The sequence below is a fragment of the Gopherus flavomarginatus genome, chromosome 13, assembly GCF_025201925.1.
Source record: "Gopherus flavomarginatus isolate rGopFla2 chromosome 13, rGopFla2.mat.asm, whole genome shotgun sequence".
Lineage (NCBI taxonomy): Eukaryota > Metazoa > Chordata > Testudines > Testudinidae > Gopherus > Gopherus flavomarginatus.
In genome coordinates this window covers 9,687,182-9,713,464 of record NC_066629.1, presented here as the reverse complement: position 1 = coordinate 9,713,464, position 26,283 = coordinate 9,687,182, and the positions used below count along the sequence as shown (strand labels likewise).

General features: G+C 47.9%; 1 protein-coding gene and 2 non-coding genes across 5 annotated transcripts in view; all 3 read left to right on the top strand.

The window, feature by feature from the left end:
* Window positions 1–26,283, top strand: part of LOC127033608 (zinc finger protein 420-like) — a 512,279-nt gene that overhangs the window by 383,347 nt on the left and 102,649 nt on the right. The gene's annotated exons all lie outside the window — the stretch shown is intronic.
* On the top strand, window positions 3,392–3,473 carry TRNAN-GUU (transfer RNA asparagine (anticodon GUU)). The gene has a single exon. It is a non-coding gene; the product is annotated as a tRNA-Asn (tRNA).
* TRNAG-UCC (transfer RNA glycine (anticodon UCC)) lies at window positions 9,504–9,575 on the top strand. Its single transcript has one exon. It is a non-coding gene; the product is annotated as a tRNA-Gly (tRNA).

Genomic DNA, 26,283 nt, shown 5'->3' with positions numbered 1-26,283 from the left:
CTCCCTGTGGATCACCCGACTCAAAGAGCGTTCGTTCTAGGCAGCAAGCCGGCTAGACAGTAAAACATCAGATGCTGCTCCCAATGCTACACTCAGTTTTTCAGAAATTAGTTGACTTTATGTCCTGAAGAGACCATTAGAGCATCTAATCTGAACCCCTGCATATCACAGGCCTCCTGTATGACACAACAGCTACTTTGGGGGCAAACACATTCCAGAAAGGCATCTAGTCTTCATTGAATGACATCAGGAGATGGCGAATCCACCACTTTCCTTGGTAGCTTGTTCCTGTGGTGAATCATCCCGCTTGTGATTATTTATGCCTTAAGTGTAATATGAATTTGTCTCTTTTCACCTTCCAGCCATTGGGTCTTGTTATGCTTTTCTCTGCTAGATTAAAGAGCCGTTTAATAGCCAATCTTTTCTCTCCATTAAGGCCCTTCAACCCTTCAATGAAGTCACCTTTCAATCTTCTTTTGATAAGCTAAACAGGTCGAGCTCTTTCAATAGCTCACTAGAAAGCATTTTTGTCCAGCCCTCAGAACATTGGGTGGCTCTTTGCTGCCCCAGCTTCAATTTCACAACATCTTTTTCAAATGAGGGCACCAAAACTGGAGGCAGTATTCCAATATTAGTCTCACTGATGTCGTGTCACCTCCTGTGACGTTATTGACATAATCTGTAACTCTATAGATCACCGTTGCAACCATTGTTCTATATTTGCACCCAATATTGTAGAAAGGTTGTCGTGTAAGCGGTCTATGGAGAGGTTCTGATTGGCTGATTACAATGATGCTATCTCTATATGTGTATCATTTTTGTAGTTGACGTTATGAATATTGGCTCTATGCTGCCTGTTTTTCAAACTTGTGCTATGCTTCTGGGAAACACCCCAGCCGGACAAGTTGGTGTCAGTTCTGCCTAACTTGCTTGATGGCTCATTAAGGACCAAGAGCTGTACAACTGACCCATTGAGAGAAGGCAGATATCCCTTGTGACTTAGCAAGGTATGCAGGGACCTGCCTATGGACAGAACTCTAAGGTTTTTCTATGCCAAGTGCTGGATAGAGTGTCCTTGGGACAAAGAAAGCAAAGAACACATGGCAAGAGACTATAAAAGGCTGATGCTTCGACTCCATCTTGTCTCCAATCCTGCTTCAAACCTCTGGAGGGATTTTGCTACAAACTGAAGCTCTGTACAAAGGACTGAATGACTCATCCCAGCTGTGGATGGACTTCAGAGACTTGATTTGAACCTGTAGAGTTTGCAGAGGAAGCTGTGCGGCTCTGTCCACGATGGCCGAGAAACTTCAGGTAATTGTTGCCTTCTGTAACTTCCACGGGAGCCCAGCACAGACAATCTGGAGAAAGCGGGGGAAGCTATGCGGCTCTGTTCGCCCCAGAGCCCCATGGGGAGAATCTAGAGAAAGGGGAGTCATTCTTTACCTGCGCTCCCAGAAGAGCTGCTAGGACTCCTTCCTTTTCTACCCTCTCCCTCCCAGCAAGAAACGTTATCAAGGACCAGCATTAGGGGAACTGGTACCCTGGGCAAAACGTGTACTTAGGCACTTCCCCATCACCCCTGGATGATTCCCCCTCCCCCTTTACCCCTAGCTCCTGCACTCTCAACCCTTGCGCCTCCTTCACCCCAACTCCTGCCCCCTCCTGTACCCTAACTCCTACGCTGTGTCCCCTTTGCCCTTAACTCCCACACTCCCCTCCTGTGCCACAAGCCATTGCCCCTCTCCTGCACCCCCTTCACCCCTAACCCCTGCACCCCCTCCTGCACCCATGTGGGGACACTGACCTGTGTGCATGGAGCAGCTGGCATTGCTGCCAGCTCCTCCCTGGAACGTTGCTCCTAAGGGCACCCCTAGGGGCTGTGGGGGTGAGAAGCGACATCATCCGAGCTCCCTGCATCCAGGTCACATTCCTCAGCCAGGCTGCATAAGGGGAGGGCAGAGAGCAGTAGCTTCTGATGCTCCCCTCACAGCACAGCCCAGGTGGGGAAAGTGACCAGGATGCATGGAGCACATAGTGTTGCTCCTCGCTCCCCACAACTCTCTATGGGGCCATGGAGGTGCATTGGGGCATGGGAGAGCAGTGAGCACCTTTGCACTGGCACATGGTGCCATTTGACCCCCCTGGAGCCCTGGGCGGCTGCCAGGGGGCTCCATCCCTAAGGCCAGCCAGGCTCCCCAGCATGAACAGCAGAGAACACAGGGAGACTGGCCACACACTGAGCAGTAGTAGCCTGGGCGGCTCGTAATGGAGGCTCGGGGGGTGGGGCTCAGCCTCCCCAAACCTTGCATCACCAAGGGGGCAGTGGGGCTCATGACTAGGGGCCCTGGCCAAATTGGGACCCCTGGAAAAGTCTGCCTCATGTCAGCCCCAGGGCTGGAGGAGCTCCCACTCCCTGCTATGGCCCGGGGGCTGTAGCAGGGGCACAGAGCTTCTCTGGTCTCGGGGCCAAAGTGGTGCAGGGGTAAAGGAGTGATAGGGTGGGGCCAGTGGGGGAAGGGGTGGAACAGAGGTGACATAGTGGATGGGGCCATGAGTGGAAGATGCAGAAGGGGGCAGATCCACAGACAGAAGTGAGGGGGGCATGGTTCTGGTGCTGGAGTCACTGCACTTGTTCTCCCTTTCCCTGGGCTTTGGCATCATTAACCCCTGATTAGCGAGTAGGCTTCAGTGCTCCCCAAAATGTGGGGTGTGACTCCTAGGGGGACACAGAGGAACATTCATGGGGGCACCTCAGGGTCCGAGCCAGCCCCCATGGAGGGAGCAGCACTGAGCCCCACTCTGTCCCAGCTTTTCCTCAACCCCACCCTCAGCCTGGGCCTCTGGCTTGCAGCTCAGCCTTGACCCTTGTCTGCACTCCTCTCCACAGCAAGCAACAGCCCCACTCCTAGCCCGGGTTTTTGACTGTGGCTTCTGAGGGGCCACAGACATGGATAAGAGGGCAAAGTATGTAATGTTTGGGGACCACTGGTTTAGGACGATGTCCTCAATCACTTCTATGCAGTCCAATAAAAGCTATACCTCACCCACCTACCCCTCCATCAGGACCCACTAGGTATGTTCTTCTGCCCTTCACTCATGCAGGAAGGATAATAACATTTCATATCACTCAGTGCTAAAGTGATTTGTAACCTGCCACCAGCCAAAACAGGTCATTTTGGGGAAGCGGCCCTATCATGCTGCATCCCTAGGCAGAGTAGGTGTGTTTATGCAAACACGGTCTGTTCCTGAAGCCTTTCCCACTGCTGCTCACTAGATGTGAGGGGGGAGCTCATTCAGCCCCTGTTTCTGCTTAGTATTTAATAACTCCTTAGTGTCCCTATCACTGCCGGCCTTAGATTTCTCCTACAGTCCATTTTCCAGCAGGTTGGATGAGGTGGCCAAGAGGTTAAGGCAATGGACTGTTAACCCATTGTGCTCTGCACGCATGGGTTCAAATCACATCCTCATTGGATTCTTTTAGTCTTCACCCCTCCTTTATAGACAACCATCTCCCCTTGGTACAATGGCAGATCAAACAATAATGCTTCTTGCAAACAAAAACCTTCTCAGAAACTCAGACAACCCTCTCTGCTCCCCCTCCCCGGCTTTAAATAAAATATTGAAATCTCAGATTTTTTAAAAAAAGAAATTCTCTAGTTCTGTATTTCTTAGTTTTTATCTCAAAAGGTAGCATCCTCATAATCTCCCCCAAACACCCTGGGACCTCCTCAAACTATAAAAATACCCCATTTCTCAGCAAGGCCATGACACTGACCCACAGCTAGAATGTCTAGGCCAAGCTGTCCTGAAGAAGTCAACTCAAACATTTTCTCCCTGCTTCCCTTGGTAAGGTCTGACTGGGAAAAGAAAATTCCCCAAACTGAAAATTTTCTGATGAAAAACCAATACTAGTCTGTTTGAGGACTTTGATTTGAATGTATTATTATTATTCTCTTCTGATTTATCTCATTTCAGTCTTTGTCCTCCAGATGTGTTTCCAGCGGTTCAGTTGTGGGGGAGAGAGGCCAGTTCATAATGTCTCTACTTCCCTTTCATAGTTTCTTCCAACTTGCTAGGAAGTACCTTTGCTACGACATGAGTCAAGCACTGTCCATTATTTCTGTGCTATCTTGGAGAAGTCTGCATTTTACACGGTTCCTGGTATAGTCCTTGGGAGTGTGGATACCTTCAATGGGCCAGTAGCAAGTCTGGCTCCTCCATTTTTGCACCTGAAAGGCTGGTGGTGGGCATTTCCCAACCTCATAACATATTTCTGTAATGCACACAGAGCAAACTTCATAACTTCCCAAACCAATGTGAGCACATAGAATGCAAGAAGACATTAATGTTCAATAGATGAACAGTTCAAGATTTTTAAAATGATCCTTCACCAGGCAGACTTTTTTCAAAACGTATCATCACTATATGAGAGTGGTGAATATGGGGCTTCCAGGGTGCTGCTTTGAGCACAGCTTGCCACTCCTGGGCTTACATTGCAATGGGAGCGTACCCTTAGAGTCCATCTCTCCTGGGATAAAGATGGCAGCATGGCTGGCCTGGGTCATCTGACTTGGGCTCATTATGCTAAGGCTGAGAGGCTAAAAACTGTGGTGCAGATATTTGTGTTCACACTGAAGCCTGGGTTCAGAAACCTTCACCCTTTGTGGGGTCGCAGAGGTTGGGCTCAAGTCCATATGTCTGCACTGTCATTTTATAGTCTTGCAGTCCCAGCCCCATAAGCCTGAGTCAGCTGACCCGGGCTTTGAGACAGGTGCCCTGGGTGTGTTAATCACAGTGTAGACATAATGTTAGGGTACGTCTCCAGTGCAATGAAACATCCAGGGCAGGCCTGTGTTAGATTAATCAGGGTAATGTGGCTTGGGCTGTAAAGTTGCAGTGTACGTGTCTCGGCTCAGGCTCAGTACCCTGCTCTAGGAGCCCAGAAGGGTGGGAGGGAATTTAGCAAGTGGAAATGGTAAAACCGCAGTGAAGTATTACCCTGGAGTCATGTCAGTTCTCCATTGGTCTGTCTGCTTTTGGGGCAGGGATAATAACTCTCAGTGGTGCCTTGCTGAGTGGCTTTTGGGGAACCTGCTCTTGGCTGCTGTCAAAAGACAAGATTCAGAGCTAGATGGTCCTTTGGTCTAGCCCAGTGTGGTTTTTCTTATGGTTTAAATTACACTCCAGGCACTGATAATAGTTTCTGAAAGTTTAGGAGTTAGCACCTGGTAGGTCCTGGATGACCCCCTGGGGATGGAGCTGGGCTCTCACACCAAATGCTCTTTGTGGCTGCCAGAATCTGTGGGCAGCTCATTTAGGTTACACTGAGTGTTGAGTCCTGCTTTGTGCACCGTGTATGAGACTGAAAATCCTAAACCGCCTTTTGAAATAACGAATGCAGCAGGACGTGTTATTGTCCCTGCCCCAAAGCAGACAGACCAATGGAGAAATGCCACTGAGTCCAGGGTACTACTTCATTGCGGTTTTACCTTTTTTGCTCGCTAAACTCCCTCGCAACTTTGAGGGGGCCCAGAGCCCAGTATTGAGCCCGAGCTGAAACATCTACACTGCAAATTTACCACCCCACAACCAAAGCCTCGGGAGCCTGAGCTGGCATGGGGCAGCCTTGGGTGTTTCATTGCAGTCTGGACATAGCATAGCATTATGTCTACATTGTCATAAACATACCCAAGTCACTATTCTCAAACCATGGGTCAGTTGATTCAGGCTGTGGGGCTTGTGCTGCAGAGTTATAAAATTACCGTGTAGACACTTGGGCTTGAGCCCAGCCTCCAAGACCCCTTGAGGGTTGAGGATCTCCGAGCCTGAGCTCCAGTCTGAGCCCAAATGTCTGCACTGCAGTTTTTAGCCTCACAACCTGAGCCCCAGGAGTCCAAGTCAGATGATCCAGGCCAGTCGGGCCACAGGGCTTTTATCACAGTATAGATGCCCTCTCAGAATATGTCTACATTGCAATGTAAGCCCAGGGTTAGCAGAAGTCATGTCAGCAGCCCCAACTCATGAACCTAAACTACAAGGAAAAGAACCATCCGCAAATGAGCTGGGCAGTGTCCTTCTCTCTACGGTTCGTAAGTCCAGCAACCAAGAGTCCTTTAACATAAACCATCCCTGCTTTTCACCCCACTCACAGCTGTTGTCCTTAGTCAGTGCGAGCCCAGAGGTGTCTCTATACAGTTCACCTGCCATCCTGGGTGGAAAAGGGGGAAAATAAGAAGGCACCATACTCATTATGTTGTCTAGGGACTCACTCTTCCCTTCACTGCCACCCTCTCCTAACATTGATCTAACCCCTAAATTTTAGTATTAGGACCCAGGGCCCAGCCCACTTGGCTTTGGAACCCCTGTCCCCTGCCTAGCGAGTGCTGTTGAATTGAGGTTGAGTCCCTCAATCGGGGTCTACCAAACACAGTTGGGCTGCCCTCAATTCACACAATAAGGATAACAACCCTTTATTTCTCCTGCCCCAATAACAAGGAGACTGGGAATCCAACACCAGGCAAAAGTGATCATTTCGGCAAGCAATCCAACATATTTCCAACATTCTGTAAAATCCACATGCAGACTCATACACAAAACCTTGCAAGAAAATCTTCCTGAGGGAGTCTGATGTACCTGCTGCTGGAGGGAGGGAGGGAGCCGTGGGTTGGGATTGAGGAGCAGTGTAAGGAGGAGAGAGTTGTGGGTTGGGATTGAGGGGCACTGGGAATAGGATGTGGCTGTGGATTGGGACAGAGGAGAAGGGTGAAGAGGAGAAGGCTCTGGTTGGGAATGAGGAGCAGTGTGCATAGAAGGGACAGAGGGTTTGGATTGAGGGGCACTGGGAAAAGAAGAGACATGGTTTTGGGTTGTAAAGCATCCTCATTTGGGAATCCAGCAGGAAATGGGAAGGCAGTAGGTGATTCTAGTTCCTTAGTGATATTCTGTGTGTTTGTATGTGTGTGTGTGCAGGGAAGGAACATGCTATATGCCCAGAGGCCTTTATTCCTCCAGGCTGCAAGGACAGATGGGCTGTCAGGAAGTTGCCCCTTCAAACCCACACACAAAAAGCCCTTTCTGAGGAAAGGGAAAATACTGAAGAGAAAAAGGAACATCAAAGAGGACTCCAGAAAGACAATATAAAATCCTTATGAGTAGTTTATCACCTGACCAGGGACTTTAATCCTGGACCCTCAGATTAAAAGTCTGACGCTTTGCCAACTGAACTAGCCAGGCTTACAAAGGAGAAGAGCAAGTTGGTGCAGAAGAAAAACTAGTAAAGAAAACAAGAGCAGGAAACAATAGGGGAAACCTGCTGCTCTGTGTGGCCCGGTCAACACTACGAGTTCATATCGAATTTAGCAGCATTCAATCACATTAACACTGCACCCATCCACAAAACGAAGCCCTTTATATCGATATAAAGGGTTCTTAGTACCAATATCTGTAATCTTCCCCAACAAGGGGAGTAGCGCTGAAATCAGTATTGCCATGTTGGATTAGGGTTAGTGTGGCCGCAATTAGATGGTATTGGCCTCCGGGTGCTATCCCACAGTGCACCATTGTGACTGCTCAGGACAGCAATCTGAACTTGGATGCAGCGGCCAGATAGACAGGAAAAGCCCTGCAAACTTTTGAATTTAATTTCCTGTTTGCCCAGCATGGAGTGCCGATCAGAACAGGTGACCATGCAGTCCCAGAATCAAAAAAGAACTCCAGCACAGACCGTATGGGAGATACTGAAGCTGATCTCTTTATGGGGAGATGAATCTGTTCTACCAGAACTCTGTTTCAAAAGACAAAATGCCAAAACATTTGAAAAAATCTCCAAGGTTATGACAGACAGAGGCCACAGCAGGGACTCACAGTGCTGAAACTTAAGGAGCTGAGACAAGCGTACCAGAAAGCCAAAGAATGAAATGGACGCTCACAGAGGGAGGGCCACTGATAACTGTAGCTATCACACAGTTCCCACACTCTCCGAAAACCATTTGAATTCTTGGCTGAGTTCCCAAAGCCTGAAGGGTCAAAAACATTGCTGCGGGTGGTTCAGGGTATATGTTGTTCTGCCACCCCCTCCCGTGAAAACGAACGAAAAAAAATTGTTTCTCTCCTTTATTCAATGTCACTGTAGGTCTATTGGATGCTGCTGGCAGACGTGGTGCTGCAGCGCTGCATAGCAGCATCCTCTTCCCTTCCCTTCCGTTCCGGACGGCAGACGGTACAGTAGGACTGGTATCCTTCATCGTCATCCCATGAGTGTTCCTGGCCAAAAATGAGAATGACTCACAGGTCATTCTCTTCTTTAAGCTTTGTCTAATAGAGATTCAGTCCTGCCTGGAATATCGTAGCAGCTGGAGGCTGCCCTCCCCTCCCCCCTTGGAGCTCTGCTTGCAAAGGCAATAAAGTCAGTGTTGTTTCAAATACATGCATTCTTTATTACTTCATCACACAAATGGGGGGACACTGCCACGGTAGCCCAGGAGGGTTGGAGGAGGAGGGAAGCAAGGGATGGGTTTGTTGCAGGGGCACCCACTAGAACAGCATGCAGCTCATCATTTCTGTGGGATGTCTGGGGATCTGACTGGAAGTGGCCGTTGGCCTCTCTGGTTCTTTAGTTGACTTGCCTGATAGTCTAGACAGGACTGACTCTCCCTTTAGACAAAACTTAAAGAAGGGAATGACCCGGGGAGTCATTCCCATTTGAGTCCATGCACCCTCGGTTGACTTCACTGAGGCCGGCCAGGAGCACCCATGACAGCAGCATATGGCACAGTATAACTGGTAACTGTCATTGTCAACTTGCAAAGCAGCAGACGGCACGGTATGGATTGGTAACCATCTTTGCTAACTTGCAAAAGGCAAGAGGATGTTGCTGTGTAGCACTGCAGTAGTGCGTCTGTCAGTACCATCCAGTAGACATACGGTGACAGTGAAAAAAGGCTGAATGGGCTCCATGATTGCTATGCTATGGCATCTTCCCAGGCAATCCAGGGAAAAGGGTGCGAAATGATTGTCTGCCATTGCTTTCACGGAGGGAGGAGTGAGTGACGACTTTTACCCAGAATCACCCATGACACTGTTTTTGCCTCATCAGGCATAGGGATCTCAACCCAGAATTCCAATGGGGGAAGAAGACTGCGGGAACTATGGGATAGCTACGGGATAGCTACCCACAGTGCAACGCTCCAGAAATCGATGCTAGCCTCGGTACATGGACACGCACAGCCAAATTAATGTGCTTAGTGGGGCCGCGTGCACTCAACTTTATACAATATGTTTCCAAAAACTGGTTTCTGTAAAATCAGAATAATCCCCTAGTGTAGACATACCCTGTGATTAACAACTTTGGTGGCTAATTGAAAGGCTGATGGTTCAAACTCAAGTGAAGATGGAGGTGTTTTTTTTTAGTGATGAGAATCCAGTACATTTTAACACACCGAAAATCTCCTCAATGCTGCTCTAGCCTCATTGGGCAAGCATAAGTGACATTTTTTCCAGATGCATTGGTAGTATAGTGGTGAGCATAGCTGCCTTCCAAGCAGTTGACCTGGGTTTTATTCCCAGCCAATGCAATGATGTGATGTTTTCTCCCCTGGGAATTGGTTTAATTTCAGTCACACTGTATCAATTTAGCAATGGAATGAGAGAATCAATGTCCTGCAGGTCATTCAAAACACAATGGAGAAAGAAAGGGGAGGGACTATACAATAAGCCGTTGGAGTTATCCTGGTGTTACAATGTTTGGTTTTTTTTTTTTAAAAAATTTCCTTTACTTCCCTCTCCTTTTTAGACTCAGAGCCTTTAAGGTCAGAAGGGAGCAATGCGATCATCTAGTCCAACCTGTTGCACCTTACAGGCCAAAAGACCCACTTCCCCTCCTGTAATAGACCCAGGAGGGGAGGCAGCTCTGTGCACTGCCCCTACCCCAGCCAGCACATGGAGGCCCTCCACTCCCCTCCCCCAATGGGTGTGCAGAGATGTGCCAGCAGCACTAAGGTGGCTCCCCGCCCACACTGCCTCCGTCCATCTGTGCCACTCCCGGAAATGGCCGACTTGTCCCAGCATCCCCTGGGGTGGGGTGAGTGTCTCCATTCACTACTCGTGCCCTGAGTACCAACTCCGCAGCTCCCATTGGCCAGGAACTGCAGCCAATGGGAGCTCTGGGGGTGGTGCCTGCAGGCAGCTGCGCACGGAGACCCCCTGGCATGGCTCACCTAGGAGCTGCCGACACAGGGTTGTGTGTACTGGTCACTTTGGGAGCTGCACTGCCCGGGGTAAGTGCCACCCCTCCTGAATTCCAACCTCCTCCTCCAGCTCAGAGCAAGCACCCCGCACTCAAATTTCCTCCCATAGCTTTGCTTGCCTTCCTTTCACCCAGAACCATCCTTATTCTTCTGGGATGCAAGTAGCCATCTCTGGGAAGCCAAGAGGCAGGCACAGAATTCTACCTCCCAGTAGCCAACAGCACCTTCTCAGGCTTTGCAGAACAAATGGTGGCACTCTACTAACCCCACTTAGCCGCACTGAGTTGCTTAGCTTCTGCCCTGCCTTCCTCAGTTCGACTTCCCTCTTTTGCCTCATTCCTGCCTCACTTCCTCCTTTGGCAAGTCATACAAAGGAGGCCAGCAGGAAGAGCCAGCCTCCGCAGGCCAAACTCCAAGGGCAGAGGAAACCAAGCCACAAGGCTTTGAAGGGTGACTCTCCAAGATCATCAAGCTTTCCTCTGCTGATGTCAAGGCTTTTTCCTCAGCTCATTTCACCACCCTCTGCCATGCAGGGGTTAGGGTTATTGCAGGTGTTACCCAAAATTGGGCCAGCTAGTAAGCATAGGGAGGACTAATGACTCACCTGAATCTGGCAAATAGCAGCACATTTATTATACTGATAGCTAAGCTGAAAATAAGAGGGGGAGGAGGGGTCACACTCGCACTCGCATACTCACGCTCCAAGGACAGGCACAGCACTGGAGATGTCAGGATTCTGCAAGCTAAGTGTCTCACAGCACAGCTATGGACGGTGCGCTGAAGGTAAGTCTTCCTGAGGCACAATGACATACAACACAGAGAACCACTGGCCAGGCGGTCCAGGCAAAGGGCATTCACTGGAGGTACAAGCGTGTGTGTTGTCTCCTGAGCATATGGCCCGTTCCCCTTTTAAGGGCCTACACCTCATGGCCTGCGACTAGAGATGACTTGGCTGCATCTGGTTGGTCACACTCCACCTTGGGCAGTGTCCATGCTCTGGGTGTCTGAGTGCTGCCTAATTAGAGTCTCAGACACCTTGTCTACCTGGGAGCTCTTCTGCTCTTCAACCAGAACATTCATCCCAGAAGCAGTCCAGGAGCGAGCGGGAGGGGAAAAGCCACTTCACAGGCATTCAGAGAGGGAAAGGAGACAAAAGTGGGAGCAGGGGAAGTATAACAGACCTTTTGAGCATAGAAATCACTGCTGCTCCTACAACAGCAGGGACAGGCCAGTAGGAGCTGGGAAAATTAAGCCTGCATGTTTCTGAACCAGGGACCTTTTGCATGTTAGACAAATGTGATAACCACTACATTACAGAAACTCTGTTACAGTGCTCTGCCCCTCTCTTCATAAGAATGGCCATACTGGGTCAGAACAAAGGTCCATCCAACCCCACATCATATCTGCCAACAGTGGCCAATACCAGGTGCCCCAGAGGGATTGAACCTTACAGATAATGATCAAGTGATCTCTCTTGCCATCCATCTCCACCCTCTGACAAACAGAGGCTAGGGATCCCGCTCCTTACCCATCCTGGCTAATAGCCATTCATGGACTTAACCTCCATTAATTTATCTGCAAAAAGAAAGAGGAGTACTTGTGGCACTTCAGAGACTAACAAATTAATTTGAACATAAGCTTTCGTGGTCTAAAACCCACTTCATTGAATGCATGCAGTGGAAAATACAGCAGGAAGATATATATATATATATTGTGATGGGCAAGGCCAGATGGCTACAGTAAAGTACTGAGAAACAGGTATGTTAGCCCCAGGCTAAACAAATTCCTAGTACCCTGGTAACCTGAATATTTTCCTGCGTTTTTGGTTGCACTTTTCCCCTCACCTTTTTATCTACACGCTTCCCATCTGTGGCCCCACGAAGTCGCGGGATCTCCTTCTCAACCTCCTCTTGGCCCGGGCCAAACTGGCCATCTACAACACCAGGGAGAGGAGGTTGGCCAACGGGATTTCCTGCGACTGTAGGGCCTATTTCTGTTCCTCCGTCTGCTCACGCATCCAGGCAGAGTTCCTCTGGGCGGCGTCCACTGGCTCCCTTGACGCCTTCGAGGAGCAGTGAGCGTTGTCCGGGGTTCTCTGATCGGTGTCCCCATCAGGTTCCCTTCGTTTAGCCCTATGACCTCACTCCCGATCCTGTTTTTTCATTAGTTGTCGCCCGTAATTACTTGGTGTCCCAGACCTGTGGGTCCTCCCCTTAGGCTGGGGGGAGGCCCTTTAGAAGTGGGCGGGCTTCGCCCTCCCACCCCCGCTGGATACCAATAGGACCCTGGTAACCAAATGGCAGTTGCTCCAGGTTAATCAAGGCACCTGGGGCCAATTAAGATCTTTCTAGAAGGCAGTAGAGATAGCTACTTTAATTAGAACACCTGCAGCCAATCAAGGCAGGCTAATCAGGGCACCTGGATTTAAAAAGGAGCTCACTCCAGTCAGGTAAGGGGAGCAAGAGGAAAAGGAGTGTGTGTGAGAAGCTGGGAGCAAGGAGCTGAGAGTGAGAGAGAGTACTGCTGGAGGATTGAGGAGGACAAGTGTTATCAGACACCAGGAGGAAGGTCCTGTGATGAGGATAAAGAAGGTGTTTGGAGGAGGCCATGGGAAAGTAGCCCAGGGAGTTGTAGCTGTCATGCAGCTGGTACAGGAGGCACTATAGACAGCTGCGATCCACAGGGCCCTGGACTGGAACCCAGAGTAGAGGGCGGGCCTGGGTTCTCCCCAACTCCTGATCAGACACAGGAGTAGCTGACCATGAAACAATGGATGTTACCATACGCACTATAACAAGAGTGAGCAGTTAAGGTGAGCTATTATCAGCAGGAGAAAAAACCTTTTGTAGTGATAATCAGGATGGCCCATTTCCAACAGTTGACAAGAAGGTGTGAGAAACAGTAGGGGGCCAAATAAACATGGGGAAATAGTTTGACTTTGTGTAATGACCCATTCACTCCCAGTCTTTACTCTAGCCTAATTTAATGGTTTCCAGTTTGCAGATTAATTCCAGTTCAGTAGTCTCTTGTTGGAGTCTGTTTTTGAAGGTTATTTGTTGTAATATTGCGACTTTTATGTCTATCATCAAGTGACCAGGGAGATTGAAGTGTTCTCCGACTGGTTTTTGAATATTATAATACTTGACATGTGATTTGTGTCCGTTTATTATTTTATGTAGAGACTGTCTGGTTTGGCCAATGTACATGGCAGAGGAGCATTGCTGGCACATAATAGCATATATCACATTGGTAGATATGCAGGTGAATGAGCCTCTGATAGTGTGGCTGATGTGATTAGGTCCTATAATGGTGTCCCCTGAATGGATATGTGGACAGAGTTGTCAACAGGCTTTGTTGCAAGGATAGGTTCGTGGGTTCGTGTTTTTGTTGTTTGGTTGCTGGTAAGTATTTGCTTCTGGTTGGTGGGCTGTCTGTAAGCAAGGACTGGCCTGTTTCCCAAGATCTGTGAGAGTGAGGAATCATCCTTCAGCATAGCTTGTAGATCCTTGATGATGCGCTGGAGAGGTTTTAGTTGGGGGCTGAAGGTGACGGCTAGTGGCGTTCTGTTACTTGCTTTGTTGGGCCTGTCCTCTAGTAGGTGACTTCTGGGTACTCTTCTAGCTCTATCAATCTGTTTCTTTACTTCAGCAGGTGGGTATTGTAGTTGTAAGAACACTTGATAGAGATCTTGTAGGTGTTTGTCTTTGTCTGAGGGGTTGGAGAAAATACGGTTCTATCTTAGAGCTTGGCTGTAGACAATGGATCGTGTGGTGTGTCCTGGATGGAAGCTGGAAGCATGTAGGTAAGTATAGAGGTCAGTAGGTTTCCAGTACAGGGTGGTGTTTATGTGACCATCGCTAATTAGCACTGTAGTGTCCAGGAAGTGGATCTGTTGTGTGGACTGGTCCAGGCTGAGGTTGATGGTGGGATGGAAATTTTTGAAATCATGGTGGAATTCCTCAAGGGCTTCTTTTCCATGGGTCCAGATGATGAAGATGTCATCAGTGTAGTGCAAGTAGAGTAGTGGGGTTAGGGCATGAGAGCTGAGGAAGTGTTGTTCTAAGTCAGCCATAAAAATGTTGGCATACTGTGAGGCCATGTGAGTACCCATAGCAGTGCCGCTGACTTGAAGGTATACATTGTCCCCAAATGTGAAATAGTTGTGAGTGAGGACAAAGTCACAAAGTTCAGCCACCAAGTTTGCCCTGACATTATTGGGGATACTGTTCCTGACGGCTTGTAATCCATCTTTGTGTGGAACGTTGGTGTAGAGGGCTTCTGTCTCCATAGTGGCCAAGATGGTGTTTTCTGGAAGATCACCAATGGACTGTAGTTTCCTCTGGAAGTCAGTGGTGTCTCAAAGATAGCTAGGAGTGCTGGTAGCGTAGGCCCTGAGGAGGAAGTCTACATAGCCAAACAATCCTGCTGTCAGAATGCCAATGCCTGAGATGATAGGGCATCCAGGATTTCCAGGTTTATGGATCTTGGGTAGACGATAGAATACCCCTAGTTGGAGTTCTAGGGGTGTGTATGTGCAGATTTGTTCTTGTGCTTTTTCAGTGAGTTTCTTGAGCAGATGGTGTCATTTCTTTTGGTAACTCTCACTGGGGTCAGAGGATAATGGCTTGTAGAATTTGGTGTTAGAGAGCCGCCTAGCAGCCTCTCGTTCATATTCTGACCTATTCATGATGACGACAGCACCTCCTTTATCAGCCTTTTTTATTATGATGTCAGAGCTGTTTCTCAAATAAATTTGTTAGTCTCTAAGGTGCCACAAGTACTCCTCATTCTTTTTGCTGATACAGACTAACATGGCTTCTATTCTGAAACCTATAAATGTATCTAGTTCTCTTTTAAACCCTGTTATAGTCCTAGCCTTCACAACCCCTTCAGGCAAGGAGTTCCACATGTTGACTGTGTCTGTGTGAACAAGAATTTCCTTGTATTTGTTTTAAACTTGCTGCCTATTAATTTCATTTGGTGGTGATAAAGAAAAATAACCCCAGGCCCAAAAGCCAGGTCTTAATCAAGCTAATAATTACATCAAGACAGTAGGCCTCAATCATACTAACATATAGTAAAGTAAGAAAAGCTGATTTTCCACTAACTCTCCTGAGGCTCACTCTCTGATTTCTCTATACACTACTATTATCACACTATTATGCTATTAAAAAGCTGCCTTTAAGGGACTAGACTAATATAAAGTCCCTTGAATTACTACTGAAATAGATTAACAACTGCTAGGTCACTATAGTTTATTAAGAAGCTTGTGCACGCATAAAAATAACCCTAATGTACTTGGCCAAAGGAACAAACATGTATTTTTGAACCCAAGTTCCTCAAATTTTGCTTGGGAGCACAGCTGCAGAAACCGCAAGTAGGTGGACACCAGGTGCCAAGATCCTGACAAACAAAACAACCTGTAAAAAGGGGAAGTTGCAAAGGGCAAGCTTGCAAAATTAGCTTATTTTATATGTTTTTAGGAAATGGTGTCATTGTATTAACCAAATATGGTATATTCGGATGCATAAGTTCATATGCTAATGTGCGGTTTTTGGCTATATAAACCCAGGTACCACTGCTGTAAGGTAGAGCGACTTCCCCTTGCTAGGGGACTTTGTCGTCTCTCCCTGCATATATGCTTGTATTCTCTGATTAATCAATAAAGGAGCCTCAGGCTGTCTGATCAACTCAACTGAGTGGTGGTCCTTTTCCACGACAATTTGGTGCATTGGCCGGGAACCCACAAGAGGGCTTCTCCTGAATCGGAGGACCGCAGGCAGTCTCCTTCCAACCCCCGGGCCCAATTAAAAGGTAAGAGACCTTTTGAAATCTCTATGGGGCTTGGCAGAGGACTGGTCTGTAGGCTCCGGTTTGGGTAAGTCACAAGCTGGGTTCGAACTTTTAGCCATCAGACAGACCAGATGCCCTTTCTCTAAGGCTTCCGAGATTCTGAGGTTTCGGGGCCTTTCTAAAGGCTCCGCTCCCAAGGTTTCAAAGGTACCCTCGACAGCCCACGGACCGCGCTCCTTTTGGTCCGTCCTGATCCGGGGGATCAGGGGTCCCCTTCCTACCAGGTCTGAGGGGGATCCGGGTATAGCGTTCCAGTTTTTTGTAATTTCGCCTTGACAACTGTGTCAAGAAAGTGCCTGTGTCTGTGTGTGTGAGGGCCAAGCGGCCAGTGTGAATGCAGCTGTGGGAAGACGCCCCGAGCCTCCTGCGAAGCGAAAGCTTGTGACCGGGAGTGTCTCGAAAGCAAGCCCCACAGCTGAGCTTCTGTGTGTGAAATGTTTGTATAAGGCTTCCCAGCTGGCAGGCCTTGGTAAGTGGCTAACCTGTTGGGTGCTTGTGTGTTTCCCCGTCCCTTTTCCCTTCCCTTCCACGACCTATGACCCTGTGACCGCTCCTCGAGCACTGTCCTTTCAGGACCGCAGAGTCCCTATTCTGCCCATTGGAGCAGTAAGCTCCCTTTCCTTCTCGGAGAGGAGGGAAGTCCTTAGGAAAACCGTACCGCTAAGTCCGTAGCTTCAGAAGCATCGTTGGCTTAAGGCTGGTGCTCTGGGCTGACGACAGGCGTGCGGGGACCGCGGGTTCTCCGAGGGGGAGCCCGTCCCATCCTTTACCTCCTTCCTAGTAGGCACCTGCATTCTCCAGGCGGGTCAACAAAACCTACTCCACCTATTTCCCCTGCCCAGGGCAGGCATAGACGCCATCGGTGTAAGAACCGTGGTAATCCTGATTAGCGTTCCCCTGTGTGAGTGGCTTGTGTGAAAGAGGGCTGAAGTGAAAATGGGATCCGGCCAATCTAAAGGGATTCCAATCCCCCCAAAAGGCACTCCTGCTGCTTATATGTATGTACACCGTGGCCCGTCGACATGTAAATACTTGCAAAAATGGAATTGGTATACTAGAGATGATCCAAAACTGCAATTCCCTGTGGAAGGCAGTTTTGACCTTGATAGGATTGTACACCTCAGGGGTGCCCTTGTTGCTAACTCTGTGGGACAGGGACAGTTTGATGCTTATTTTGAGTGGCACGATGAAATGGGTAAAAGGCGTCAGGAGTCTCAAGTTAGGGGGTTAAAAGATACCCAAGAAAAACTAAAAACCCAACTTAAAGAGGCACAGGGAAAATTAAATAGTGCTCAAATTTTGCCAAATCCTCCTTCTTTGGGTATAGTCCCTCTTTGCCCGTCCCAAACACGCCCACAACCGACTGCCCCGAAAAGAATCTATCCTTCACCCCCCTCTGATGAGCTGATTGATCTGTTTTTAGAATGCAGGCAGTGGCCTGATAACCCTAATAGGCCACCCGCTTATAGCCCAGATGCGCAGGCAGGGGGAAGTAGATCGGGAGGAGGAAGTGAGGCAGAGGATAACCGAGGTGATCGTACGGACACCACTCCCTCTTCCTCGGGTTCTGGTAGGCAGACGCCTCCCGGGACCCCTTCAAGTGGGTCCACGCCCCAGTCTGACATGTCTGATGACTTAAGGGAAGCCCTTGCCCTCATAACCACTGGGGAAGTGCTTATGAAAGAATGGCAACAGACAGCACGCGATGAAGACATAGATTGGGAGTTAAAGCAAATTGATTGGGAAAAAGTATCCCCAGAATCCCCGTTACGACGGTTGTCAGGTACCATAGCTAAAATGAGGGAAATGATGACATCACCAAGATATGAATCCCTTCTGAAAAGTTGTTCTCCTATCTCTCTTGCCTCCGAACCTGATGCTGTAGCCTTCAACACCCGCCATAAGACTTGGCTACGCAGGGCTAAGAAAATAACCACCCCGCCCGAAACCGTCACTAATTTTCCCCTCCGGCAGTTGCCCTCGGGCACAGGAGGGACAATGATAGTGCATGCTCCCTGGTCACCAGGTGATCTTTACAACCTTATTGAAAAATTTCCAAAAATCAGGGAAGATCCCGTTAAATTTCAGGAGCAATTGGAAATGATAGCTAAGTGCTATAACCCCTCACATGCCGATATGGAACAGCTGTTATCAGCTATAGTGCCCAAAGAAACCCTTACCCGCCTCTATGCTAGGGCAAACTGGCCAGCTGATGCTGACCGACTGTCAGAAGCTGACTATATCCAAAGAAGGACCAACCTAATTAATGAGGTTCTTAATGTATGTCCAAGAAAAACGGACTGGACCAAAATAAATGCCTGTAAACAAAGTAAGGGAGAAAATCCGGCTGATTATATGGAACGTATAAAGCAAGTGTTTGAAAGACATTCGGGGATTACTAATGCAGAACAAACGGCCACACAAGCTATAGTGGCGGCCTTTGTGCAGGGACTCTTGCCAAAGGTAGGAGAGCAGTTAAAGGTTAACTTAGTGGATTGGGAAGGTAAAAATCTGGAAGAAATTCTGGCAGCAGCACAGCATTTTCACAGGCAGTTAGAAAGAAGGAAAGACGAAACAGAATCTAAGCTTATGGCTTTACAGATCCAAAGCATGCAAAATTTTGCTGGCAAAGGGCCCAGGCGAAGAACAAAACAGGCTGTGACTAAAAATCCCCTGACTGATTTCAGTTCCACAGCCTGCTTTTCGTGTGGGCAAGAAGGACATTGGAAACGCGATTGTCCCCAATTAGGGAAAGACCAGTGTAGGTATTGTAAAAAGGAGGGACACCTTATTAAGGATTGCCCTACGCGACCTCCTAGACAGTTTCCAAAACAGGAGGGATTGCCCTTTCCTGCTCCACCAGCCCCAGCTCTTAACTACTAGGAAAGCCAAGAGACTAATAACATCGTCGTCGCCCCCCTTGTTCATGTGGACCAAACTGGTCCAACTGTTTCTTGTCTAATAAATGGTGTCCCTACCCCTTGCTTGGTTGATACAGGAGCTTCTAGGTCTACCTTAAGAGCACAAGATTTCTCTACTGTACCTCTTTCCACTGAGGTCGTAACTGCTGTGGGAGTGGGAAATACCCCCATTCCCCATCCTGTGTCATCTCCCCTATCTATATCTATCGGTCCCCTTTCTGCTGATCATGCTTTCCTTCTCAGTCCGTGCTCCCCTGTAAATCTTTTAGGAAAGGATCTGTTGTGCAAACTTCATTGCACTATCTTTTGCTCTCCAGACGGGGTCTTTTTAGAGGTCCCTGACCCGGCTCATAATGAGGTTTTAGGTCTACTCCAAATTGATCCAGCCTCAGATCGGGAACCCGACCCCAGTCCTTCCTTGTTGCAACAGGAACTACTGGCAAGGGTACCCCCTTCACTGTGGGCTGAGCATGCCAACCAAGTAGGACGCATTTGTTCTGCTCAACCTGTCAAAATTCGTCTCAATCCAAGCAAACCTCTTCCTAGAGTCCGGCAATATCCCCTCTCTCAGCAAGCTGAGGAGGGAATTCGTCCGGTTCTTTCTGCTCTGCTTAAACAGGGAGTCATAGTTCCGACAGTGAGTGAATGTAATACTCCCATTCTACCTGTCCGAAAACCAGGGAAAAATACCTGGCGATTTGTACAGGATTTACGTGCTATTAATGCTGCTGTCCTCTCAACTTTCCCGGTGGTTCCAAATCCTGCTACTATTCTCTCTTGTATACCTCCCACTGCTCAGTACTTTTCTGTGATAGATTTGTGCTCTGCTTTCTTCTCTATTCCTATTCATGTGGATAGCCAGTTTCTTTTTGCGTTTACTTATCAGGGAGCTCAGTATACTTGGACCAGACTACCCCAAGGTTATACTGAGTCCCCTACTATCTTCTCTCAAATCTTAAAGAAAGATCTGGATGATATCTCTTTTCCAAATGGGTCTGTCCTAGTTCAGTATGTAGATGATTTGTTGCTTGCTTCTGACTCTTTGGAAGCTTCAAAAGCGGATACATTGGTTTTGTTGCAAGCCTTAGCTCAAAAGGGTCATAAGGCTTCAAAAGAAAAATTACAACTCTGTCTCCCTGTAGTGCATTATCTGGGTCATGATATTTCTGCAGGAAAACGCGCTTTGTCTCTTTCGCGGGTGCAGGCAATTCAAAAAATCCCCAGGCCAATTACAAAAAAGCAGCTTAGGGGATTCTTGGGAATGGCAGGTTACTGTAGGCAATGGATTCTGGGTTATGCGTCTCTTGTACGGCCCTTACAAAATTTAACTCTTAATAAGATCTCTGATCCTATTCCCTGGCCCGTGGAAGCAGAGGAAGCGTTTCAACAAATCAAAATCGCTTTAACTAAAGCCCCTGCTCTCGGTTTACCTGATTATAAAAAACCATTTACTCTTTTCTGTCATGAAAGAGAAGGCTCAGCCCAGGGTGTTCTCACTCAAACCCACGGAGAAAAACACAGACCCATAGCCTACTTTAGTTCCTCATTAGACCCGGTAGCAGCTGGGCTACCCCCCTGCCTCCGGTCTGTTGCCGCAGCTGCAATCTTAGTTGAAGCCTCCGCCTCCCTAGTTCTTGACAGTCCGTTAACTGTTGCAGTTCCTCATGCTGTCACCGCTCTCTTAACTAAAGGCAAAACACAGCATCTTTCAAATTCCAGACTCACCAAGTATGAAATGCTTCTTTTAAATGCTGCAAATGTTACTTTGGCTAGGTGCCCAGTACTAAATCCTGCTTCTCTTCTCCCCACGGCAACCGATGGGGAACCCCATGATTGCTTATCTGTAACTGCTGAATTATCTGCTCCTAGACCTGATCTGCAGGATATTCCCCTGCAAAACCCAGAGCTGATTTATTATGTGGATGGTTCTTGCTTAAGGAATGCGGAAGGACAACTAGTAGCAGGCTATGCTGTATGCAATCAACAAAGTGTCATAGAAGCATTCTCCCTCCCTTCAGTAAAATCGGCTCAAGTTGCTGAACTGTTTGCCCTTACTCGAGCCTGCTGTTTGGCAACCGGAGTGTCTGTTACTATTTACACTGATTCTAGATATGCTTTTGGAGTAGTACATGATTATGGGCAACTGTGGAAATATAGGGGATTTCTTACTTCTACTGGAGCCCCTATTAGCCACGGCCCATGTGTCAATGCTCTTTTATCTGCTTTACAGTTACCTTCTGCTATTGCTGTAGTTAAATGTGCTGCCCATAAAAAACCCCATGACGATGTTACTCGAGGAAATGCACTGGTGGACGCCTCCGCCAGGCGAGCGGCCCTTTCCGGGTCTCCGGCTCCTATCGAAATATCTGCTCTTTACATGTCCCAGCCCGTCCCTTCAGTTGACTCCTTACAGGATCTAACACCATGCAGGGGTTAGGGTTATTGCAGGTGTTACCCAAAATTGGGCCAGCTAGTAAGCATAGGGAGGACTAATGACTCACCTGAATCTGGCAAATAGCAGCACATTTATTATACTGATAGCTAAGCTGAAAATAAGAGGGGGAGGAGGGGTCACACTCGCACTCGCATACTCACGCTCCAAGGACAGGCACAGCACCGGAGATGTCAGGATTCTGCAAGCTAAGTGTCTCACAGCACAGCTATGGACGGTGCGCTGAAGGTAAGTCTTCCTGAGGCACAATGACATACAACACAGAGAACCACTGGCCAGGCGGTCCAGGCAAAGGGCATTCACTGGAGGTACAAGCGTGTGTGTTGTCTCCTGAGCATATGGCCCGTTCCCCTTTTAAGGGCCTACACCTCATGGCCTGCGACTAGAGATGACTTGGCTGCATCTGGTTGGTCACACTCCACCTTGGGCAGTGTCCATGCTCTGGGTGTCTGAGTGCTGCCTAATTAGAGTCTCAGACACCTTGTCTACCTGGGAGCTCTTCTGCTCTTCAACCAGAACATTCATCCCAGAAGCAGTCCAGGAGCGAGCGGGAGGGGAAAAGCCACTTCACAGGCATTCAGAGAGGGAAAGGAGACAAAAGTGGGAGCAGGGGAAGTATAACAGACCTTTTGAGCATAGAAATCACTGCTGCTCCTACAACAGCAGGGACAGGCCAGTAGGAGCTGGGAAAATTAAGCCTGCATGTTTCTGAACCAGGGACCTTTTGCATGTTAGACAAATGTGATAACCACTACATTACAGAAACTCTGTTACAGTGCTCTGCCCCTCTCTTCATAAGAATGGCCATACTGGGTCAGAACAAAGGTCCATCCAACCCCACATCATATCTGCCAACAGTGGCCAATACCAGGTGCCCCAGAGGGATTGAACCTTACAGATAATGATCAAGTGATCTCTCTTGCCATCCATCTCCACCCTCTGACAAACAGAGGCTAGGGATCCCGCTCCTTACCCATCCTGGCTAATAGCCATTCATGGACTTAACCTCCATTAATTTATCTGCAAAAAGAAAGAGGAGTACTTGTGGCACTTCAGAGACTAACAAATTAATTTGAACATAAGCTTTCGTGGTCTAAAACCCACTTCATTGAATGCATGCAGTGGAAAATACAGCAGGAAGATATATATATATATATTGTGATGGGCAAGGCCAGATGGCTACAGTAAAGTACTGAGAAACAGGTATGTTAGCCCCAGGCTAAACAAATTCCTAGTACCCTGGTAACCTGAATATTTTCCTGCGTTTTTGGTTGCACTTTTCCCCTCACCTTTTTATCTACACGCTTCCCATCTGTGGCCCCACGAAGTCGCGGGATCTCCTTCTCAACCTCCTCTTGGCCCGGGCCAAACTGGCCATCTACAACACCAGGGAGAGGAGGTTGGCCAACGGGATTTCCTGCGACTGTAGGGCCTATTTCTGTTCCTCCGTCTGCTCACGCATCCAGGCAGAGTTCCTCTGGGCGGCGTCCACTGGCTCCCTTGACGCCTTCGAGGAGCAGTGAGCGTTGTCCGGGGTTCTCTGATCGGTGTCCCCATCAGGTTCCCTTCGTTTAGCCCTATGACCTCACTCCCGATCCTGTTTTTTCATTAGTTGTCGCCCGTAATTACTTGGTGTCCCAGACCTGTGGGTCCTCCCCTTAGGCTGGGGGGAGGCCCTTTAGAAGTGGGCGGGCTTCGCCCTCCCACCCCCGCTGGATACCAATAGGACCCTGGTAACCAAATGGCAGTTGCTCCAGGTTAATCAAGGCACCTGGGGCCAATTAAGATCTTTCTAGAAGGCAGTAGAGATAGCTACTTTAATTAGAACACCTGCAGCCAATCAAGGCAGGCTAATCAGGGCACCTGGATTTAAAAAGGAGCTCACTCCAGTCAGGTAAGGGGAGCAAGAGGAAAAGGAGTGTGTGTGAGAAGCTGGGAGCAAGGAGCTGAGAGTGAGAGAGAGTACTGCTGGAGGATTGAGGAGGACAAGTGTTATCAGACACCAGGAGGAAGGTCCTGTGATGAGGATAAAGAAGGTGTTTGGAGGAGGCCATGGGAAAGTAGCCCAGGGAGTTGTAGCTGTCATGCAGCTGGTACAGGAGGCACTATAGACAGCTGCGATCCACAGGGCCCTGGACTGGAACCCAGAGTAGAGGGCGGGCCTGGGTTCTCCCCAACTCCTGATCAGACACAGGAGTAGCTGACCATGAAACAATGGATGTTACCATACGCACTATAACAAGAGTGAGCAGTTAAGGTGAGCTATTATCAGCAGGAGAAAAAACCTTTTGTAGTGATAATCAGGATGGCCCATTTCCAACAGTTGACAAGAAGGTGTGAGAAACAGTAGGGGGCCAAATAAACATGGGGAAATAGTTTGACTTTGTGTAATGACCCATTCACTCCCAGTCTTTACTCTAGCCTAATTTAATGGTTTCCAGTTTGCAGATTAATTCCAGTTCAGTAGTCTCTTGTTGGAGTCTGTTTTTGAAGGTTATTTGTTGTAATATTGCGACTTTTATGTCTATCATCAAGTGACCAGGGAGATTGAAGTGTTCTCCGACTGGTTTTTGAATATTATAATACTTGACATGTGATTTGTGTCCGTTTATTATTTTATGTAGAGACTGTCTGGTTTGGCCAATGTACATGGCAGAGGAGCATTGCTGGCACATAATAGCATATATCACATTGGTAGATATGCAGGTGAATGAGCCTCTGATAGTGTGGCTGATGTGATTAGGTCCTATAATGGTGTCCCCTGAATGGATATGTGGACAGAGTTGTCAACAGGCTTTGTTGCAAGGATAGGTTCGTGGGTTCGTGTTTTTGTTGTTTGGTTGCTGGTAAGTATTTGCTTCTGGTTGGTGGGCTGTCTGTAAGCAAGGACTGGCCTGTTTCCCAAGATCTGTGAGAGTGAGGAATCATCCTTCAGCATAGCTTGTAGATCCTTGATGATGCGCTGGAGAGGTTTTAGTTGGGGGCTGAAGGTGACGGCTAGTGGCGTTCTGTTACTTGCTTTGTTGGGCCTGTCCTCTAGTAGGTGACTTCTGGGTACTCTTCTAGCTCTATCAATCTGTTTCTTTACTTCAGCAGGTGGGTATTGTAGTTGTAAGAACACTTGATAGAGATCTTGTAGGTGTTTGTCTTTGTCTGAGGGGTTGGAGAAAATACGGTTCTATCTTAGAGCTTGGCTGTAGACAATGGATCGTGTGGTGTGTCCTGGATGGAAGCTGGAAGCATGTAGGTAAGTATAGAGGTCAGTAGGTTTCCAGTACAGGGTGGTGTTTATGTGACCATCGCTAATTAGCACTGTAGTGTCCAGGAAGTGGATCTGTTGTGTGGACTGGTCCAGGCTGAGGTTGATGGTGGGATGGAAATTTTTGAAATCATGGTGGAATTCCTCAAGGGCTTCTTTTCCATGGGTCCAGATGATGAAGATGTCATCAGTGTAGTGCAAGTAGAGTAGTGGGGTTAGGGCATGAGAGCTGAGGAAGTGTTGTTCTAAGTCAGCCATAAAAATGTTGGCATACTGTGAGGCCATGTGAGTACCCATAGCAGTGCCGCTGACTTGAAGGTATACATTGTCCCCAAATGTGAAATAGTTGTGAGTGAGGACAAAGTCACAAAGTTCAGCCACCAAGTTTGCCCTGACATTATTGGGGATACTGTTCCTGACGGCTTGTAATCCATCTTTGTGTGGAACGTTGGTGTAGAGGGCTTCTGTCTCCATAGTGGCCAAGATGGTGTTTTCTGGAAGATCACCAATGGACTGTAGTTTCCTCTGGAAGTCAGTGGTGTCTCAAAGATAGCTAGGAGTGCTGGTAGCGTAGGCCCTGAGGAGGAAGTCTACATAGCCAAACAATCCTGCTGTCAGAATGCCAATGCCTGAGATGATAGGGCATCCAGGATTTCCAGGTTTATGGATCTTGGGTAGACGATAGAATACCCCTAGTTGGAGTTCTAGGGGTGTGTATGTGCAGATTTGTTCTTGTGCTTTTTCAGTGAGTTTCTTGAGCAGATGGTGTCATTTCTTTTGGTAACTCTCACTGGGGTCAGAGGATAATGGCTTGTAGAATTTGGTGTTAGAGAGCCGCCTAGCAGCCTCTCGTTCATATTCTGACCTATTCATGATGACGACAGCACCTCCTTTATCAGCCTTTTTTATTATGATGTCAGAGCTGTTTCTCAAATAAATTTGTTAGTCTCTAAGGTGCCACAAGTACTCCTCATTCTTTTTGCTGATACAGACTAACATGGCTTCTATTCTGAAACCTATAAATGTATCTAGTTCTCTTTTAAACCCTGTTATAGTCCTAGCCTTCACAACCCCTTCAGGCAAGGAGTTCCACATGTTGACTGTGTCTGTGTGAACAAGAATTTCCTTGTATTTGTTTTAAACTTGCTGCCTATTAATTTCATTTGGTGGCCTCTAGGCCTTATATTATGGGATCAAATAAATAACTTTTCCTTATTCACTTTCTCCACACCACTCATGATTTTATATACCTTTATGAAAACCGCTCTTAGTCTTCTCTTTTCTAAGATGAAAAGTTCTAATCTCTTTAATCTCTCCTCATATTGGACCCATTCCAAACCCCTAATCATTTTAGTTGCCGTTCTCTGAACCTTTTCTAATGCCAGTATTTTTTTTTTAAAAGAGGAGACCACGTCTGTACACAGTATTCAAGATGTGGGTGTACCATGGATTTATATAAAGGCAGTAAGATATTCTCTATCTTAGTCTCCTTTTTTTTTTTAATGATTCCTAACATCCTGTTTGCTCTTTTGACTGCTGCTGCACGCTCCA